This window comes from Hydra vulgaris, chromosome 08 (genome assembly GCF_038396675.1).
Source record: "Hydra vulgaris chromosome 08, alternate assembly HydraT2T_AEP".
NCBI lineage: Eukaryota > Metazoa > Cnidaria > Hydrozoa > Anthoathecata > Hydridae > Hydra > Hydra vulgaris.
This window is the reverse complement of record NC_088927.1, coordinates 49,968,641-49,990,982: the sequence shown is the minus strand read 5'-3', so window position 1 is coordinate 49,990,982 and position 22,342 is coordinate 49,968,641. Positions and strand designations below refer to the sequence as shown.

The 22,342-nt window shown below is 27.6% G+C and overlaps 2 long non-coding RNA genes across 3 annotated transcripts in view; one reads left to right on the top strand and one right to left on the bottom strand.

Annotated features, from left to right (window-relative positions):
- The window catches only part of LOC136083930 (uncharacterized), a 27,133-nt gene extending 8,759 nt beyond the window's left edge, over window positions 1-18,374 (bottom strand). For both annotated transcript variants that reach the window (XR_010640214.1, XR_010640215.1), the window contains exon 1: window positions 17,997-18,374. This is a non-coding gene — a long non-coding RNA (uncharacterized LOC136083930). The remainder of the gene's footprint in view (window positions 1-17,996) is intronic.
- On the top strand, window positions 10,887-22,342 carry LOC136083929 (uncharacterized). The gene is made up of 2 exons (XR_010640213.1): window positions 10,887-15,564; window positions 21,233-22,342. It is a non-coding gene; the product is annotated as an uncharacterized LOC136083929 (long non-coding RNA).

Sequence of the window (22,342 nt, the reverse complement as noted above, 5' to 3'; positions counted from 1 at the left end):
AAAGGTCAAATGGACTTACATGTGCGCTATTGAAATGAAGAGAGGAATACTGTTTTTACAAGATATTATACTTCAGAGTTCATGGGAAAAACTGCAGCCCTAAATATGTTCAAATCCTGTACGACTGGTTTAAATGATGAAAAAATGCTTCAAGATGACCCAAATGTAAATTAAATTTTTTGGAAATGCTCAACAAATAATGTCATAACAATGAATTAAGTACACTCATTGATATTGCCTGTGGTTTACATACTATCAATGGATCTTTACAAATTGGTGCTAAAGCTACAAATTGGAACTAATAATATTTAAAAACCCTATCTTTAAGAAATACAAAAAAAGCATCAACCGAGCTGGCAAAACACATTAACACAGCAACTGGGAAAAATGTCAGCTCTTCTTTTATTCAACGGCATCTACTTAAATTGGGATTAAGAGGGTGAGTTGCAATTCGAAAACCATTGTTACAGTGTCGCAAAAAAACGACTTAAACATGCAAAACAACACAAAGATTGGGCCCAGGAAATGTTTAATGGGGTTCTGTACACCAACAAGTCCAAATTCGAAATTTTTGGAATGAAAGGACGCCAATAGGCTTGAAGAAGAATTAAAGAAGCCTATCATCCCGAGTGTTTAAACCCTACTATTAAACACAGAGGAGGCTCTTTACAAGTTTGGGGCTGCATTATCTTCATCCGGAGTAGGTGATTTAATCAAAATTGGGGGGGGGGGGGGCGACTCACCAGGGAACGTTATGCGGATATCCTAAGGTACAATGCTGTATCATCCAGAATGAGACTAATAGGTCATAATTTTATTCTGCAGCAGGACAATGACCCAAAACATTGTTCCCGAGTGGCAAAAAATTATTTAAATGATTTAGCAGAGGAAGGAGTACTGGAATTGATGACCTGGCTTCTGATTGAGCATATTTGGGATTACCTGGACAGAAAGAAGGTCGAATATGCTCCCCGAAATGCTGAAGAATGTTTTGAAGTACTTCAAAGAGAATGGCACAACATACCCCAGGATTTTATAACTAACTTGTATGAATCTATTCCCCGGCGAATATTGGATGGGATTGAGGCAAAAGAAGGTCATAGTAAATATTAAGAGTTTTTTATGAAGTTTGACATTAAAAAGTTTGTAATTGTTCCATATTTTGTGTGAAATACATGTGTTTTAATAAGTTTATAATTTAGAACTACAAACTTAAATATTAGAGAAGAATTTTCCGGGATTTTTCTGAAAAAATGTAAGTGGTCTAAAACTGATTCACAGAACTGTATATATATATATATATATATATATATATATATATATATATATATATATATATATATATATATATATATATATATATATATATATATATATATTATATATATATATATTTATATATATATATTACATATATATATTATATATGTATGTATATATATATATATATATATATATATATATATATATATATATATATATATATATATATATATTTTATATATATATATATATTAATATAACTAGATATATATATATATATATACATATATATATATATATATATATATATATATATATATATATATATATATATATATATATATATATATATATATATATATATATATATATATATATATATATATATATATATATATATATATATATAATTTCACCAGATGACTTCTTTAAATTCTCAATAATAGATTAAATCTGTCAAATATAAGTATTGACAATTTCAATATCTTCCATAACTTTTCTTTTTGCTTCCATTTTCACTAGTTTCTCTACAGACAAGGCTTTTGAACATGGATCATCAATATACTTCTTTCTTGCTTGTTTGCAGTAATCTAAATAATCTTTTGTTATTTTAATTTCATGAGACATGAACCCATGAAATGTGAGGTAATCTTGGATTGAACGTAAAGAGATTATAGTGTCTGGGGACATATTGTTACCGATCAGACTTTTGTTGCTGCTAAAACCACATTCAACTTGAGCTTGTTGGTGCGATAAAATGAGGACAATTTTGAAAATCTGCTTTAGATTGGCATACATCTTTAAATCTGTGTATTTCCAAAAAAAGTAGTCTTTATCAAAAGTCAAAAATACATCATTGTTATCAACGACCACACTTTTACAGGACCTGGAATATTCTTTTTTAGCTAAATCACCAACAGAAGCTCTAATTTTCTTGAAAGTAACAAGCTTCATCAACAGTTTGTCAAAAAAATAATCAAATTTTCTGTGATATTCAACCATAAATGCGGAAATACACACCAGACAGCGAGCAACCAACGAAGACAAAGGGCTTTTCAATAATATAGTACACATTGAGAAAAGAAAATCACGTATTTCCTTTTTGAACTTGTCAATTTGAACATCAGTCACCTTTCTCTTACTCTTGAGTTGCTGGAGATAATACTTCAATGAAATACTAAAATCAGGGTGATTCCATGTCAAATCAGCAGGCTCATGTCAATCATGTTTTGGATTTTGATAAGTTTTTTATATGTTATGGGGTTTATAAAAATTAAGAAAATCTGAAATTTGGAACCTCCAACCCCTTAGGGTTCTTGAGATATTCAGGATTCAATTTTCTTATTTATTCTGACTCAGCATTTTTTGCAAAATACTTTTTTGTTGTTAAATTGCAATAATAGAGCCAAATGAGGTATCATCCTGAAATTTTGTACATAGACAATCTTGTTTTGGGGTATTTCGATGGTCAAAATGGTGGTCATCTTTTTTTAGGCATTGTTATAACTTAATATATAGATATCAAACATCACTATTAATAAAAAATATATTACTGCATTTTTCAACTTTTCTAAATTTTAAGTAAAGCTGATATATATGCTGAGTCAGCATAAAATTTGTTGCAAAATTATTTATGACAAAACTAGCTATTCTTAATTTTATGTTGTAAAAAAATATTATTAAAGTCTTTTTGAGGGCAATAATAAACTTGAAATTTATTTATATTTTTTTTGTGCCTAGGGTAGGTTCTAAGAATGAGTAGGGGGCAATTAGACTTCCCTCCCCTCCCCAAAAAAAAAAAATTATATATATACATTAATTATAAAATTAGTTAAATTTTCCAAATTAAATATTTTTCCAAAATTGATAATTTTAGAGGCCTTATGGAGCAATACTTAGAAAAAATATTTTTATTTATTGAAGCTAATTTTTTTTTGTAAAAGACCAACATTTTTTTAAGTATAGAAACTTTACTAGGCTGTAATCCAAATGCATTTATAAAAGACATTTTTTGTAAAAGGCTATATTTATAAAAGACATATTTTTTTCTTTTATAGACAAAACCTTTTATTTCCTCATTATTATATTATTGCTTCTGATTTCATGCTGTAAATATTAGTTTCCTGTTACTTTGCAGAATTTTTATATTTACTTAATAATTAAATGTTAAATAATTACTATATGTTATGTAAATAAAATAAAAATTAATTACCCTTTAATCATGTATAAGAGGAAGTCATATTATTATATGGCACATCCATTGACACATCCAATTATATGGATATTTTAATAAAATGTATAAATAATTTACTATAAACTAAATAATGTTAATGATATTTCTATAAAATATTTATTTTGTAAAATATTTGAAAACTAGATTTTTTGAATAAATTTAAAAGTTGAAAAATATGTAAAAGTGTTCTATTGGATTAGAATGTAATGTTGAATATTACTAGCAAGAAGACAAAGTCTTTTAGAACTATCGACATTTTTAAGTGATGAAAAACACAAGTTATTATGGAGAGCTGGTTTAATTGATTGTTGAAAATTCTTTACACTAGTTTGCTATTATCATAGAGTACACTTTGGAGTTGCATTTGAAAGAAAATTTCAGAAATGCTGTAATTTATTTAAAAACCATGGAAATCGAAAGAAAAGTGTCAGAGGCAACTAATATTATTTTCATGATAAGAATAATTTGAATAGTAATTAAATAAACTAAAATAATAATAAGACAACAAAATTCCTTTTTAAAAAGAAAATTCAAATATTTTTATAAATTTAAAATTTGTTTTTTACAATGATAATAGTTTTTAGAAATGATTGTTTGTTTGTTTTTATAGGAAATGTGAAAATACCGCTATCAATAGCAATAACTCTTAAAACACAAGATGTTTCTGTTGTACCTGGATGGAAATTATGCAGTAGATGTAACATAAGGTTACACAAAGTTACCTTATACAAAAGGCTAGAAAAGCTAAAAAAAACGCAGAGAAATTTGTATAAACCATCATCAAAAAACGGAAAAAAAAAACATTGATTTTATCAAAGTGACGAGTACACACAAATGATGCCTGGAAAAAAAAGATTTTGTCAGTATAGAGTACAAACAACACATGCAATAAAGACTAATACTTGATGATGAGAGTATTTTGATTAATTTAAAAAAACTCCATGTAGCATTTAAATCGGAACACTAATTTAAATGTTGGATTTTCAAAGTTTTGCAGCCTTTGCCCAAGATGGTGTGTAACCACAAACTTGTCTGGCACTCACAATGTGTTTGTGTCTGTATCTATCGTCAGAATGTTAAGTTGTTAACTGATGCTCTTAAAATTGACGAAGACTATAGGAATTTAATGGAAATGATTGTTTGCAATCGGAATAATCTAGAGTGCATGTTACATTGATGTCTACTATGTCCTGGTATTACTGCTTTAAGAGAATTCTTAACAGCAAAGTTTGACTACAGTGAAAAAGAAATAACAATTAATCAATGGGAAGGTACTGATAGAACTACACTGTTCAATCAAAAAGTCAATATTGAAGATGTTATTGACCTTATACAATAAAATAGATAAACTTACATCTCATTCACTTATAACTAAAAGTCAGGTCAAGTGCCTCAAAGACTGTAAAGAGTTTTTAAATCACAATGAGTGTATAATCAGGTGACTTTGCAGAGAACTTTTAATTTATTGTTCAGGATGAGGTGCAAAGTTACCACTAGAATAAACCAAAATGTACACTTCATCCTATTATTATATACTATAAATCAAATGGTAAACTGATATCTTCATTTCATCTATCAGTCATTTTGCTTTCTTTCTGATGAAGTTGAACATGATGTTTACTTTGTATTTAAAATACAACTGCTCATTATCAATTACATTAAAGCAAAAATTCTACAAATTAATAATATTATTAATAAGTAATAATATTAAAAACTTCACTGATGGATGTGCAGCACAATATAAAAACTTTAAGTACTTTTATTAATCTTTGCCATCACAAAGATGACTTTCATATTGATGCTGAATGGGTTTTTTTTTGCTACAAGCCATGGTAAATCTGCTTGTGATGGTATTGGAGGCACAGTAAAAAGACTAGCTGCACAAGCCAGTTTAAAGAGGACAATGACTGGACAGATTTTAGGACAATGACTGGACAGATTTTAGAAGTAGATAAGATGTTTGAATTTTGTGTAACCAATATAAAAAACATTCAATTCATTTTGGTTTATAAAATAGAAATAAATGAAGTTCGACCATCATTACAATAGTTTACTATGCGAAGAATTTTGCCAGGAACAAGATGCTTCCACTATTTTATACCAATTAATAAATATACAATTTCTTTTAAAAGGATGAGTCAACAAACTGATGCTCATACATTTAACCTTGTGCAGATACCAAATGAGCTGGTTGTGCAGCAGGTCATATATAATCATATGTATTATGTAGCTTGCAAGTATGACAATTTTTGGTGGATTGGAATTATAACCAAAAAGATTCAATTTGGTCCCATCCACATGGTCCCAGCCCAAGTTTTATTTGGTCCGCAAAAGAAGATATGTGTTGGATCCCATAAAAAATTAGCAAAATCCAAAACATGGGCTGATATTTCATATTTTTTATGCTGTTTTGACATGAAATTACCCATCAACCTTGCTGGTTGAAAGCCGGTTTGCGCAATTAAACAAATCTATTTTTATAAAAATATTGCAGTTTTGTTATTTAAAAGAAACATCTAATCGAATGAACTTCGCATAAAAGTTGCATAGTAGTACTTCAAAAGTAACCACCAGAAAAGGAGTCATTGGTTTATCAGTTTGAAAAGAAACTAGAAGAAAAAAAAATAGAAAGATTGAAAATAACATTTTGTGATTTTTTCTCAAAATTTTAAAAATAATATAAAAAGAAAATCTCAGAATATTTCTATACTATCTATATTGTTCGACCACATAAAAAGTCCCTGGCAATTTTGCTATCTGGAAATATCAAAGCAAATTGTTTAGACTTATTCTCACTTGATCTAAAAGAGTATTTGCTTTGAACAATATTTAAACACCAAATTAATTCAGCTTTTAAAACTGCTACCTTCTGAAGCATATCTGAAATGATATGATGCTTTGATGAGATAGGCTTCTGTGGTACTGATTCCAAAATTTCTTTGAACAAAACAACATAACCCTCTTTAGGCAATCGCTATATGTGCTTCGTCCCTCTTGCATGTACATTAAGAGCCTTTATACCCATGCCTGCTAAAAAGAATGACTTAAAACAAACTTTGTATCTTGCAAGACTGAGATTTTTATCTTTCTGAAATCAAAAAGTGTAACTATCATTATTTAACCAAATGTTCCGGAAACTACTTTTATATTTAGGCATCTAAAGGTAATTAGTGAAAAGCATATAACAATCTTTTTATATGAAGTTTGTTTAATATCTTGCAAGTGGTTTATTCCCTAAAGTGTATATAAATTTATAGCTGTAATTAAGTGTGTGTATATATATATACATATATATATATATATATATATATATATATATATATATATATATATATATATATATATATATATATATATATTTATATATATATATATATATATATATAGCTTTAATTAAAAAAGAGGGTCAATAAGTACTCAACAAATACTCAAATATATATATACATATAAATATACATATATATATGTGTGTGTATATATGTATATATATATATATATTTATATATATATACATATATATATACATATATATATATATATATATATATATATATATATATATATATATATATATATATATATATATATATATATATATATATATATATATATATATATATATAGCTTTAATTAAAAAAGAGGGTCAATAAATACTCATCCCTTATAGCATAGTGTTCACTTTAAAGAATACAAAATAAAATTATTTTAAGAAAGTGAAAGTTAAATACAAAAAGCCAAAAAAAAACCATTAAAAAACTTACTCTAATACTCGGAGGGCTGATACATGATATACATATATATATATATATATATATATATATATATATAATATATATATATATATATATATATATATATATATATATATATATATATATATATATATATATATATATATATATATATATATTTAAACAACTTTAAAAAGTATTCTACACAATAGAGTGCTCAATGTTCTTAAAAGAACAGAGCAATTATATATTAGTAGAAGCACTCTATTGTGTAGAATACTTTTTAAAGTTGTTTAAATATATATTAGGCTCCTTATTAACATTTGTTAAGCACTCTTAATTGTATTTTAACATTCCATGTAAATATGGAAACTAATAATTTCACTTACTCGTTGAAAAATATACCTATACTAGATGAAAAAAGTTATACTATTTCTTTGATTGAAAAAGTTGAGCATTTTATTAAAAGAATTCGTTGGAAAGCCCATTTTTTCTTAAAACCAAGTACAAAAACAGATGATACATTTAATAATAATGATAATTATGGATTTAAAACAAAAAATACCCCACCTTTTATACCTGATTTAGAAAATTTTGAAAATGACCTATTACATTTAATTAAAACAATAAAGTTTCGCCCTATAAAAAATGAATTTCAAACAGAATTAAAGTTAGATGTTAAAAAAATTAAATCAAACCCTAATATTTTGGTTTTTGCTGATAAAACAAATAATATTTACCAACTCACAACAGAAAACTATGAAAAAATTTTACGCGACAATATTACTAGTTCTTATGAAAAAGCCCCTAAAAATTTGGAAAAGGCAATTAATTTAGAAGCGCAAAGTATTGCTAAAAAAATAAACCTTGATAATAGAATCGAATCAACTGCCCCTGCCCAAGCCTTCGTAACACTAAAAGACCATAAACCAAATTTTCAAAACAAACTTCCTTGTAGGTTATTGGTTCCCTCAAAAAGTGAGATTGGACATGTAAGCAAAATTAAATTGGACAAAATTAATAATATTCTTAGAAATAAATTAAATTTGCAACAGTGGAAAAATACCACTGATGTTATAAATTGGTTCTCCATAATCGAAAATAAAAATGACTGTACATTTATTCAATTTGACATTAATGATTTTTACCCCTCAATAACCGCAGATATTTTAGATAAGACTATTGAATTTGCAAAAAGCCATACAGTTATTCCTGATGACACAATCCGTATAATAAAACATTGTAGAAAAACCTTACTTTATTTTAATAAGGAAACTTGGAAAAAGAAAAACATACATGACTGCTTTGATGTAACAATGGGCAGTTATGACGGAGCAGAAATTTGTGAATTTGTTGGACTATACATTTTAGATTTGTTAAGTAAAATAATCAATATAAAAGATTTAGGCCTTTATCGCGACGATGGTTTAATAGTAATGCGTAGAAAATCTGGTCCACAGCTCGACAAAATTAGAAAAGATATTATAAAAATTTTTAAAAATATTGGCTTTCAAATCGAAATAAACATAAATTTAAAAATTGTGAATTTTCTTGATGTCACATTTAACCTCTCTGAAAATTCATATAAGCCTTTCAAAAAACCAAACGATGAACTATTATATATTAACATTAACTCTAACCATCCACCCCAAGTTCTAAAACAAATCCCGATTTCAATTAATAACAGACTAAACCAAAACTCCTCAAATGAAAATGTATTCAATTCCTCTAAACGAATATTTGAAGATGCCCTAAAAAAAAGTGGTTTTGAAAATTTTGAACTAAAATTTGACCCTGAAAAAAAGAATACAAAAAAACGAAATAGAACTAGAAATGTAATTTGGTTCAACCCCCCATATAGCAAAAATGTTTCTACTAACATAGGAAAAGTGTTTTTAAAATTAGTCGATAAGCATTTCCCGCGATCTAATAAATTACATAAAATTTTTAATCGAAATACAATTAAAGTTAGCTACAGTTGCACAAAAAATATGGAAAGAATTATAAAAGGTCACAATAAGGTTTTGTTAAACAAAAAAGAAATCCTAAATGAAAAAACTACAGAAAATTGTAATTGTAAACAAAAAATCAATTGTCCAATGAGTGGAAGTTGTTTATCAAAAAATGTGGTATATAAATGTGTTGTTTCCTCTAAGAATGTACCTGATAAACAATATATTGGCATAACAGAGGGTGAATGGAAAAAACGTTTTGCCAATCATAAGCAATCTTTCAAGAATAAAAAGTATTCAAAAGACACCATGCTGTCAAAATATATATGGGAATTAAAAGAAAAAAATATTGATGATTTTATACTGAATTGGTCTATCCTTAAAACAGCGCCTGCATATAACAATATTTCCAAAAAATGCATACTATGCCTACAAGAAAAAATTTGAAATAATTACACATGCAAATCAAGAATGCTTATTAAACAAAAGATCGGAATTAATTTCTAAATGTAGGCACGAAAATAAGTTTCTCCTAAAAAACTATAAAAATAAATGAGTTCAAATAATATTTACATTAACTACCCTTTTTAAAAAAACATTTTAAAAAAATAGCATAAGTAAACATTTCTAAAGAATTCTTTTTATAATAGTGTCAGCAAATTCCACAAATGTGTGAAAATTTATAGTAGTTAAGACATTTGCAACTTCCTGTAATTTAATTTTTGGTATAAATTGAAGTTTTATTAATTTGATCATCCATTTCTGATGAATCTTTGTTGATGAAACACAGTGTTAAATGGAAAAAATTTAGTTAAGTGATTTTCTACTAATATATATATATATATATATATATATATATATATATATATATATATATATATATATATATATATATATATACACACATATGTGTGTGTGTGTGTGTGTGTGTGTGTGTGTGTGTGTGTGTGTGTGTGTGTGTGTGTGTGTGTGTGTGTGTGTGTGTTAAATATATATATATATATATATATTACATATATATTACATATATATTACATATATATATATATATATATATATATACATATATATATATATATATATGTATATAGTTAAACTCGAAATCATCATCAGGGTTCTCCTTAAAAACTCCTCCACTCCTCCTTAAAGATCCTTTAAAAAAAAAAAACTCCTTTAAAGTCTAAAAAAGATAAAATTTGACTGCTTTATTTTTCTTTACTTTCTTTTTTTTAATCATCTAGGAAATCTATTAAAGTAAATGGATTATACTTATCTATAGAGAAGCGTATAGTTATATACATATATATACTAGCATGAGTTACCCGGCGTTGCCCGGGCCAATATTTAAACTGGCTTACCTGATATCTGTACACAAAAATGGGCCCAAAAAATGGTCCCCTCTGATCCCGGGGTCAGGGGGGCCTATTTTTGGGCCCCCTTGACCCCGGGGATCGGGGTACGGGGTCAAAACCCAGCTAAGAACCTTCTCCCCCTCGAGGACTACCCCCATGCCAAATTTCATCGAGATCGGTCCGGCGGTTTGGATTTCTATAGAGAACAAACACACACACACACATTGCCTTTTATATATATAGAAGATATATATATATATATATATATATATATATATATATATATATATATATATATATATATATAACAAAAGTATATGATTTTATCTCATCAAAGAAGTAACTTATAATAAAATTTCCTAGAAAAATAAAGGAGAGCAGTCAAATTTTAACTTTTTTAAGGTTATTTAAAGACTTTTAAGAAGTTTTTTTTTTTATAAAGGGTATTTAAGGTTTTTAAGGAGGAGTGGGAACCCTGATGATGATTTCGGGTTTAACTATGATATTATTGATACTGCAACAAGTATTATTTCTTTCAAATAGCATACAATGCAAAGACAGTAAACGTGTAACGTAAAATCTGTATGGAAAGATGATTTTAAGTTCCTATTTGAGTTGCATTATTTGCAAGAATTTTGGCCAATATCCAAACAATCATTGAGTACAAATATCCTAATTTAAAATTTTTTTTTAATAAGGAAACTATGTCTCACAAATTTTTTTTTTGTGCATTACAGATAGCTTATTCACACTTATAAAAATAGTAAAATTGCTACCTTAAGGTAGAATACATATACAGTGGTGGCCAAAAATTAAAGACCACTCATTTTTTTTCAAAATTTATTTTTAACCTTAGTATAATTTTATTTTGGAAAGAGGTATCAAAAAAAGAAAAACATTTTTAGAAAGAATTTTTATTGTTTTTCATATTTATTATAAAAGAATTTATAATTTTTTTACAAAATAATGTTAAAAAATTAAAAAACTGACTAGTAAAAAATATAAATGGGAAAAAAATTGGACAAAATTTTAAGACTAGTTTCAAAAATATTTCAAAAAGCAATAAAAAAATAATTTAGAAACGTGTTGTTCCTCCATTTGTTTTCAAGCACTCTTGTACTCGTTCTGGCATTGAATTCATTAAAGTTTTGATTACTTCATCAGGCACATTTTTCAAATGATGAGAGATAGAAGATTTCAAATCTTCCAAATTGTAAAGTTGTTCTTTACCAAGCTTGTGATCAAGCCACGACCATAAGTTCTCTATTGGATTCAAGCCTGGACTATTGGCAGGCCATGGAAGCACTTGAATTTTATTAGAATTGAACGAATCGCTAACAACATGCGCTTTATGACACGGCGAATTATCTTGCTGGAAAATAAATCCATCTTGCAACTGCCATAAATCAATGCTAGGAATAAGCGAGTTTTCAAAAATTTCGATGTACCTTTCTTTGTTGAGTCTACCATCGAATAAATGAAAAACGTTAACTCCTCAGGCACTCATTCAGGCCCAAATGCCTATTGAACCACTGCCTTGTTTTTTTTGTTTCAAAATGCATGATTCATCGAATCTTGGAAGTCTACGCAACATTACGCGTTTGCTTGGAAGTCTACGCAACATTACGCGACCTGTTCTGTTGTCTACCTCAACGTTCATTTCATCACTAAAGACCACACGGCTCCACTGATCTGTTGACCAATTTTTATGTAGTTTGCACCACTCTTTCCTGGCAAATTTTTGTTTGCTATTTAAGCGTGGTTTTTTTGCAGCAGCACGCCATAAATAATTTAAATTGTAGAGGACCCTTCGCACAGTTCTAGGGCTTGCTTTCAGACCATTTGACAGTGTCCATTTCGTAGACAAGTCTGTAGATGATGCTTGTCTGTTTTCTTTCATTAATCTCACTAATGAGCGAACATCACGGTCATTTGAAATTTTATTGCGTCCAGTCCTATGACAAACATTAATTGACCGGGTCTCTTTGTATCGTTGAATTATGTTAATAATGCAAGAGTGAGACCTTCCGAGCTTTTCTGCTATTTGTCTGATGCTATAGCCTTCTTCTTTTAATACAAGAGCCGCGTATCTGTCTTTTTCTTCGATCTTTGCACACGTTTTTGCAATATTTTTATATCCTTATTGCAATTCAAAAAATAAATGTTTATTTGATATCGAAACTCAGGTTTAGACATTTTATTTTATAGCCAACGTAATAAGCAATTAAGACAGTTAAAAAAAATAATGAATTATTATTTTTAATAAGTGAAAATTAAAGATTTGAAAGTGGTCGTTAAATTTTGTCCAATTTATTTAAAGAAGTACTCATCAGTTATAAGTACTCATCAGTTTTTTAATAAGTTAAATGCTATTTAATTAGAATTAGATTAAAAAAATTATACCACTTTAATCCGTATGTTTTAATTAACAAGGTATTAAAAAAAAATTTAATATGTCAATTAGAATCTTCTTAATTTTAATTTAAAGATTAAGAAACCAACTAAAAAATGAGTGGTCTTTAATTTTTGGCCACCGCTGTAGGATATGCACATATTAGAATATGTACCTTTAAATATACAAATATTGTTCCTTAGGTTACATATTCTACTATGTGATATATCTTTAGTAAGGTATAGTTTTCTACACTTTATATAGAACATAGCTTTAAGGTAGAAAATTGTATGACAAATTATTTTATAATACAATTTTCTACCTTAAAAGGGTGAAAATTACACCGTTCAGATACATCCCTCTGGAGGTTAACAAAACCTTTCCTTTCAGATAAATCAGGTCACTCTAACAAACATATCACTTTAGTAAAAAACATCACCTCTGACAACTCTTTATTGATCAATATTTTCAAACGCAGCAGTGCCATCTAGTAGCACAAACTTAATACATTTATTTTCTTGCTTTATAGAGCCAGTTGATGCAGATATCAAAAAATTTATTGATCAACCCAGTATAGTAAACATAAAGAAAAAACTTAGTATGTGTACACATAGTTTCCAGTTCCATCAAATCACACCTCATGATATTACAAAATAATAGGGCCTATAAATAATAAGAAAAAGACTAGTGGTGATATAACAACTTATATGTTAAAATCTTATATTGTTCACTTTACGAACAGTCTTACAGATTGCATAAATAATACAGATTACAGATTGCATAAATAATAGTATCCATGATGGTAAAAACCCATCATTTCTAAAAATGGCTGATGTTATATTATGTTTTAAGAAGAATGAGCCAACTTATAAGTCGAATTACTGTCCAATTAGTATTTTACCAGCCCTTTCTAAAGTTTTTGAAACTATTTTATATGAACAAATTATGATATTTACTAAGCCTAGATTTGATAAACTTTTGTGTGGTTTCCGAAGAGGTTATGGTACTCAACATGTCCCTTTTTTGTTACTTAATAAGTGGCATGATTGTATTAATAATGGAGGCATTGTTGGACATATGGATCAATATTAATAGACCTCTCAAAAGCATACCACTCTATCTTGCATGACTTAAAAAATTGCTAAATTTGACTAAATTAGTCTGTGGTTTTTCGAAAAAAATTCGAAAAAAATTTCGAAAAAAATTCTCTTGCTATCCTATATTTTATGTCACAAACAAAGGGTAAAAATCTTCTGCCTCAAATTGGGTGCTCGCTTCATAAAGGAGAGGTTCTGGGTTCAATCCCCACCACGTCTCTGGTAGTACCGTGCTCAACTCATTTCTTCACGCAGCGCCCTTGTTTATCAAGGTTCGTGTTTCGGAGTTATAGAGTTGAAAGAGGGTTATACCACAAATAAGTAGCCTCCTCGTTTGTAGTGGCCTTCTCGACCTTGAGGAGGTGAATTAACAAAAAAAAAAAGAAAAAAAAAGAAACGTCTCCTAAAGGCTCCATATATAATGATTCATGCTGTACGTTATATAGAGCCACCACTCTCTGGAACACTCTAAATATTGAGACCATGTCCACAAAAAGTCTTGAGGTGTTCAAATAACACATCAAGAATTGGTATGGTAATAATTGCAAAATTATTTGTTTTTTTAAAAAAAATTTATTTCATACTGACTTATATCTTTAGCTAAGACTGTATTATTATAAATATTTTTTCTTAAATTTAAAAAATTTTAAATTTTCATGACATTTTTTTTTTTTTAATGATACAATTGTAATTTTTTATGACATTTATATGTGTGTGTGTACTGTCTATAAAGTTAAATGTGTTGATTTAAATTAGTTTTAGTGTTAACTAAAACTAATTTAAATATTCTACCCTGAGTCAGAAACTTTTATTTCTTTTTTTTGTGTGTAAATTTGTGATTATTTGCTTCATTATAGTAATGACTTTTAATTTCTGGCTCATGATTGTTAATTGGCTACTTTTAATGGAAAGAAGGGGCGGTAGAAAACAACAGTAAATCACGAATGCCACGTTATTTAATATTTTTTTTCCTCTTTTTTCTCTACAACTTTTGAATCAGTTAAAGAACTGTTGATTTTGTTTTGATATGTGTAATATAGATAATTTCTTATCTTAATTTGTATTAAAATAATTAGCATATTTGCTATATTAAAAAGGGAATGAGAAAAGAACATGAGACGCACGCCAATTCTTTAATGCAAAACCATCTTTCAATGGCAATATCAAAATTGGACGCACTTGAAAACAAAATTACGTTAACAGTTGATACACTTGAAAATAAAATTGCGTCAAAAGTGAATGCACTTGAAAATAAAATTATGTTAAGAGTGGATGCACTTGAAAATAAAATTATGTCAAAAGTAGAATCACTTGAAACCAAAACTGTTTCGAAAGCGGTTGCACTTGAAAATAAAATCACCTCGAAAGTAGAATCATTTGAAAACAAAAATGCATCAGAAGTGGTTGCACTGGAAAATAAAATTACATCAACAGTGGATGCACTTAAAAATGAACTTATTTCAAAAGTGGATGCACAGAAAGATGAAATTTTGTTACATGAGAAAAATTTGGAAATAATAAAGGCCTTTCTTGCAGTTAAAACGGTAAGAAAATGATTTAAATAAAAATGTGTTTTAAAGTAGATAAAAAATAAAAGCCAAAAATTGACAAAAAAATACATGTAATAATCAATTACTTACTAATTGCATCCAGCCGTGAATGTGTTTTGCTCAGAGTTGAAAAGTAAAACTTATAATATTTAATATATTAAAATATTTTAAAAAAAAAAACATGCAATAAAATAAAATTATTAGAAAAGATTGAAAAAAATTTTTTTTAATTGAAAAAGACATATAGTTATAATTTTTGAAGTTATTTATAAAAAAGTATTCTTGGGCAATCAAATTAATTGTGTAAAGTTCCAATATCAAAAAACGTTTTAGGAAGGGTAGAGGGGGTCTAGTTGAGCATTTTTTACTAAATCTAACAGATCTCATGAACATTGGATCGGACTTACATTATTTTTTCAATATTAGAAAGATAATTTAAACTTCTAAAAATTTGTTAAGAATAAAGTATAGTTTTTGATTTTTTTTTTTTATATATATTGCCTAAATTTTGCAGAGCTGTTCAACCTGCACAAGCGGGGTTGGTTAAGCAATAGTGTGTAGCAAGTTGAAAAATCAACAAACAAATGAATATGTATGGTACGAAACTTGGGTGAACCATCAATAAAACTTTTATTAACATGAAGCGTGTGTATAGATTATTAACTTTTTGATTTATACACTTTACTGACGAATGTAAAAAAAGTGAAAAACTTTAATAGTAAGAAAGTCTCATAAAATATAAAAATACAATTTTATACAACTATCTTCAACTTTGAAGATAGTTGCATAAAATTAAACATTAATAATTTTAAAAAATATATGTAAATAATGTACCGCTCTATTGTTTCTCATCGAAGTTGTGATTTGCAAATTTGGGTTCGATAGTTCAGTTTAATTTATTTTTCTCAAAGATGCTCAACTTACCTGTAGACAAGTTTTTGTTAAGTTTGTTTTTTTTTATCATATTTATTTTTGTAAAGAACTTTATTAAGATTTCGAATTTGCAAAAGCAAAAAAAAAAGATCCAATAATATCTTGCTTAGGATTTGGTTGTTTAAATAAAAAAATTACCAAAAAGTATAACTATTTGGGAGAAAGCATTTTCATTAAAAAAAACACACACAACTTATATGATTGATTTCGCTTTAATGACAGTCCATTACCACAGCCATGGGTCGTGTTAAGTCTGTTCCACACCCGACTATTTCTAAATTTGTTCTTAATTTGGTCTCTAAACTTTAATTTATTTTAGTAAACAGCAAAAAATTAATTGATTCAAAGTTCAGTTTAACAATCTTATTGTTTTATTATGTGTTTGGTAAACAATTAATTTACGTAAGAGTTGTACTTATTTACTTCAGTATCTTAATAATCTACATAGCATCTACATAATAAAAGTTTCTTTAACATGTAAGACGGTTGCGTAACATTTCTTCATGTATTTTTAGAAACTTAGGCTATCATACTATTTAAATAAAATATCTACATAATAAAAGTATCTTTAACATGTAGGCTATAATACTATTTTAACCCTCTCATTAAAATTCATTTAAAAAGCAAATTTGGACCTTTTTTTGGAAAAATGGGCTAAAGAGACCTAGTTATTTCAGATATAAATTTATTTAAAAAGCTAATTTGGACAAATTTGCAAAAATGGACCATAGAGATCTACTTATTTCAAATAACTTAGCTTTATCTGTTTGATATTTTTTATAAAAGCTTTTCTGTAAAAAAAACTGTTAACATTTGTTTTTAACATTTGTTAGGAGTTTTTTTACATAATTTATTCAGTTGAGCTGTTTTTACCTCAGAGTTAGGCAAATAAATTAATAAACCTGTTGTTTGTGCCAAAAATCAATACTTAATGCAAATGGAAACTGTGCCATAAATCGATACTTAATGCAAATGGAAACCGTCTAGATTGTAATAAGGTGATAAAAGTATAAATGGTTTCCATTCAAATGTAAAAAATAACAGAAATATAAAAAACAAAGCAAAAATAGCCAATATATCCATTCAAAACAATAACTCCAAAGATATAAAATGAAGAAATTAATAAGAAGAAGAAAATTAATATGAAAGGAAAAAGTTATTTTCCTTGAGATAAAATAAACATGAAAACTTAAGTAAAAAAATACAAAAAAATATTATATTCAACAAAAAAAAGTATCAAAAATACTTATATAAACAATTTAAACAGAAATATTGTTCCATTATTATATAGCTTTTAGTGAATTGTTAAAACGAAGCTAAAACGAAGTTTAATAATTGTGTAAAAATTATTAAACTTCGTTTTAGCTTTTTGAATACAATCCACATTCAGTACATTTCTTAAATTCTGCTATGTAAGAACTTTTTTATGTACTCTATGTATTTATTTAAAAACTCAAAAAGGTGACTAAACAGATAACAAATAAGAAACTTACTTTGCAAGGTGGTTTTTCTTTTGTGAAAATTTCAAGATTTATGTATGCATTAATGCCAGTTTGTATTAATCACTCTTTTTAAAAAGCAAAGCTAAAAATAAATGATCAAAATAAGATAAAGGTTTCTTTTCATTTGAAAACTGAACCCTTAGCTTTTAATGATTGATTTTATGTAGCCAGTTTCAGTAATAAAACTACCCAATAATCATTTTAAACTAAAGACAACAACGTAAAAGTAAACCAAGACATCTATTAACACAAAACAACACAACAATAACATCACAAAATTAACAAATAACAAATAATTTGTCTCAGCACTTAGGAATCCGTACAATAATAAACATACACATACCAGTAAGAAAAAAATATTTATACAAATGACTCGCCCTAAGAAAACAGAGCGTAGAGCAATTGATGAATGATAACTTCAATGTTTTAATTATTTGATGAGAAAAAAAAAATTATTTAAAATATTTCCAGATTTTTTTGGATATCCGTATATAATGCGTAGAGCAATTGATGAATGATAACTTCAAAAGATAATCCCTGAAATTATAAACAATTGCAAATACAAAATTTGTGAAGTTATCATTCCATGACCAACCTTTTTATGCATGTTTATCAAACTTAAAAAACAAATAATTTAATGATTTAGTTCTGGAACATGCTACATAAAATGGGTTGTATGAAAACTAAGACATTTCTTGATTAATAGCAACTTTATTAAAAGTATGACCCTGACTTTTCTTTATTGTCATTAATTATTGTTAATAAAAGTGTCTTATTTAAATGATTTATATAAACCAATATTATTTTCTTATTTAAATACATACATACATTTATATATATATATATATATATATATAAATATATATATATATATATATATATATATATATATATATATATATATATATATATATATATATATATATATATATATATATATATGTATATATATATATATATATATATGATATATATATATATATATATATATATATATATATATATATATATATATATATATATATATATATATATATATATATATATATATATATATATATATATATATATATATATATATATATATATATATATATATATATATATATACTTTTGAAGATTATTGGTTTTGCTTCTAAACCTATGAAGCACTGTTAAATAATTTTATCATTCCATGCAATCTCATTAAGGAAAAACTAAGAATATTTTTACGTTGCCTATTTAATGTTATTGATAAATCCTAAAAATTTCTGTGGATCTTCAAAGAAGTTAAATATTCCATTTAGAGCAACTGTTTTAAAAAAAGCTGATGATGCTTTATAAATATATATATATATATATATATATATATATATATATATATATATATATATATATATAAAAGCAAATAAATCTTCCCTTATATATATATATATATATATATATATATATATATATATATATATATATATATATATATATATATATATATATATATATATATATATATATATATATATATATATATATATATAAAAGCAAATAAATCTTCCCTTATAAGCAAATAAATCTTCCCTTTCAAAACAGTAACAATGAAGGTGACGGTAATATAATCTCAGATGAGCCTATGTCATATATACCAAGATTTCTAACTGATTTCTTCAAAATATTGTCGAGGAGTCTAATTATTATGCCTTACCGCAAAATGTAGGGAAGAATTTACATGGGGACAAAAATGAACTATAGTAATTTATTGGCATTTTGTATTTAATGAGTGTTGCAAAGCTCTCATCAACACATACGTACTCGAGCAAGGAGATGTATTTTGAAAAAATTGCCTCAGTGATGACATTAAAGCGATGGGAAAAAATAAAGTCGTTTTTTGCCTTGCCATGACGACATTCAGCGACCAGAAAACTGTACTAACAAGCTTTACAAGGTCGTCCGATCGTCAACATGCTGAAGGAATCTTTTATTAGCCTGAAGCATGAAGAAATTATGTGTATTGATGAACAAGTTGTTCCTTTCCAAAGAAGATCCTCTTGGAAACAATACAATCCTCAAAAACATAAAAAGTGGAGTTATAAGTTTTATATTTTGGTGTATGGACATGTTCATAATTTTGAGATACATTTAGTTTCCATTGGTGTTTGTAAAAGTCTGATTGGAAAGCATCTGGAAATACGGTGATGCACTGGTTAGTACCAAGGCAAGTACCAAATTTACCAAGGCACATAAATGGCACAAGCTATTCTTTAACCATTGGCACTGGATTGGAACTGGTGAAAACACTTTACGATCCAGGCCTAGCATGCACAGGAACAATGCGTACCATTGTTCCTGTGCATGCTACATAATATCAACATGCCCACTGATGGTGAATTAAAAAAAGAAGGCAGAGGTCCCACTACCATCAGGGTTACTACAGTTGATAATGTTGAACTTCCTGTTGTCAAATGGTTCGATAACAGGGGTATTGCATTGCTTACAAGTTATGAGGGGGTGAATCCAATAACCTTTGTTAATTGCTGGGAAAGAAAATCCAAGAGATTTGTTCCAATCACACAACCGTCTATTGTTACTACGCACAAGAAATATGGGGGGAGTAGATCTCCTTGATGGCATGCTGAGTTTGTAGAAGATCCATTTTCGAACCAAAAAGTTGTTTCACAAACTCATTTGGCATTTTCTTGACTTGATGGTAGTGCGAGCATAGATATTTTGTCAAAAATTACACCAGCTTTAAAGAAAGATTTTCTTCCCCAGGAAAACATGAAAAAGGCATAAGCTTTAAAGAAAGATATTCTTCCACTACACATGTTTAAACTAACCATGGTCAAATGAAATGCTAAATCCAGCGAAACTATCCTTTTCTGTTGACCCTCATCATAGAGCAAACACCAATGCTGTAAAGATACCTGAGCCATCCCCAAGTAAAGATAATTTTGGTCGATATTTTTAAAGATAATTTCGTAACTAAAAACAGGCTGCACTGGAAGAACGAAAGTTTCTTTGTGACCAGGGTAGTTCCTTTATGGTTAACATCAAATTCCCTGGGTTTATTTTACGATTAAAATATAAAAAAAAACCAAAAAATAGTTTTTATTAATATTACCATTAAGATCTCCAATGATATTTATATATTTTATTCATTCCATGATATTTATATATTTTATTCATTCCATTCTATATTTCTATATTAAATTCATGTATATTTTAGAAAATAAATTTTCCGTTTTGCTCCCTAGGCAGAGTTTGTGCCATTCGAGGAAAGTATCCGGTCCTTAAAATGGCACCACCAGGAGTATAACACGAACGATTGTACCTTTCGCAGTTGTCTCAACCACAACTTACTCCGATATAACCCCTACTCCAATTTAACGACCACACCACAGCAGGTACGACTCTGCTTGTACCAGAACCGATTTCTTACGTCTTCTACTCAACCACATCACCTGGTCGACCAATTTATAACAATCTCGCGCAATTACAAAAAAAACTTAAGGATTAAATGTTATATTGTACTTGTGGGACGTAAATATATAAACCTATTTCTTTAATGATAAAGAATTTTCTTCCGTACGTCAACACTTCCAAAATATTAAATGTGTAAAAAATATACTTATGTATTTCCATCGAATGGCAAAAGTCACCTTAACTAAACAAACTGTTTCATTTATTATCTGAGTGAGAGTAACTATCATAAATGAAGGAAAACACTTAACCGTCAAACCCTGACCACACTATAATTTAATCTTAATATGGAAACATCGAAAATTAAAATTGACTGAAATGTTTCCAATAAAAGCTATGCTGATGCAATAGCAACTAATTTTAACTCAATATTGTCTAATGAATTTAGCACATTGAAAAGAACCCTGTAGTGTGAAATAACAGAAAAAATAACTGAGCCTAATATTTTACTCGCTCTTGAAAACGCCAATTTAGATCACGATCTGGAAGGCCTGCAAATTATTCGTAAAGGGACAATGATCGAGATGGTCATGAAAACTGACAATTCGAATTCCTTGATTGTAATTAATGGTGTAATCCACCATTTTTATAACTCTACTCCAACAAGAAACTTATGTAAACGAGTTGCAGTATCGGTAATGGGATTGCCTCTCGAAAAAAAATATTTACCTGTCGGCGTGGCTCTTGAGCAACTTGGATATGGAAAACATATACACACAAGAGCAGTATATCGCAAAACGCCTAAAAACGGAACACCCTATTATACAGGGATACTAGTTGCCATTATGAATCAATTAAATAAACCAATACCAAGATCTTTAAATATAATGTCAGGATAATCTATACCGGACAAAATAAAGAAGAACTCCTGAAACCAAAAGAAA